Raw genomic sequence first — 1571 nt, forward strand, 5'->3', positions numbered from 1 at the left:
TCCCTACATTTTCCTCTAACTGTTTTATGGTCTTAGATTGGAGCTGAAGAGATACAGACTGTGCAACAGGACTAGATACAAAAACTCAAAAATGGACAGCACAATAATACCTAATTGTAAAGTAACCATGTTAAAACACTGAATGAAGCTGCATCTGAGCTATAGGTTTTGTTTGTTTGTTTTTGTTTTTTTACTATTATTATTACTTTTATTTCTTTTCTCTATATTAACATTCTATATCTTTGTCTGGTGTGTTGCTAGTTCTTCTAAACCGATGCAAATGTACTAAGAAACGATGATCATGCATCTATGTGATGATGTTAAGAATTACTGATTGCATATGTAGAATGGTATGATTTCTAAATGTTGGGTTAATTTCTTTTTTTTCTTTTTCTGTTAATTAATAAAAAAAAATAAATAAATAAATTTTAAAAAATGTAGCAGGAAAGAGATAAGTTGAGAACTGAACTCTTATGTACAAAGAAAATAGAACTTGATGGTCTGGAAAGTTCGGGTTTCTAGAAAGTGAGACCCCAGTGAATAGGGCCCCATATGAGGATTTAATCAAACATGGAAGCAGTCAATCATTTCAGAGAAAGTGAGAATTGAAAATGGAATTATTCGGAAAGGATTTGTGAAAGTTTCTATTGTCTGATGGTTATGATACCTGCATGCTATGTAGAAAACCGACAAGAGGGCTGCAGGATCCTATAAATGGAACCACTGCCAGTCTGGACTAAAAGGAACAGAAAAGGGGCAAATTGAAGGAAAAATTACTTTAGAGGCAAAATCATGGAAGCTAAGGAATGAAGCCAAGAAACCTCAGGCCAGGAGGGCGGACCCACGCCTGTACTTAGAGAAAGTGAGTTTGTCCCGGAAGTAGAGGGCAGGCCTTCTGCCTCCATGCTCAGGAAGAGTTTTGCCACCCCAGGCCTCAGAGAGGGTGAAGCACATAACCGGGGGCTGGGGGAAGCCTGGCTGCCACCCTGTTTTTCTGGAGGGATTGAATGTGCGCCCCGGAGATAGCAGAGAGCCCAAGTGTGACCCTGAAGCTTGGACAGGGTGGAGCCGAGAGAAAAGTGTTCCCTGCAATGCGCCCCAGTCTTGCAACCTGCACCCCAGCATTTGGAGAGAGCAGGACTACTACACAGGCCCTTGGAAAGGGTGGGACTGCCACTTTCTAAAGCCTCGAGGATGAACGACTGTCAGATTTGAAATCCAGTGGTGTTCGCCCTGCAGTTTTTCGGAACTCTTTGGGTCCAGTGACCCCTGTTTACCTTTTGATTTCTCTCTATGGCAATGGAAGCATGTATCATATGACTGTTCCCCTTTTGTATATTGGCAGCAGATAACTTGCTGTGAGTTTCACAGGTACATAGCTAGAGTAGAATTTTTTACCTTAGAACAGGCCATGCCTGTGACTGACCTTGATGAGATTTTGTACTGTTTCTGACTTTGTATGGTATTTGTATTGTTCCTGAAATGGTTTAAGGCTTGTGATACTGTGATGGAGTGAATGTATTTTGTATATAGAAAGCGCATGTCTTTTTGGGGGTCCAGAGGGTGGAATG

The sequence above is a fragment of the Tamandua tetradactyla genome, chromosome 8 (assembly GCF_023851605.1).
Source record: "Tamandua tetradactyla isolate mTamTet1 chromosome 8, mTamTet1.pri, whole genome shotgun sequence".
In the NCBI taxonomy this organism is placed as follows: Eukaryota; Metazoa; Chordata; class Mammalia; order Pilosa; family Myrmecophagidae; genus Tamandua; species Tamandua tetradactyla.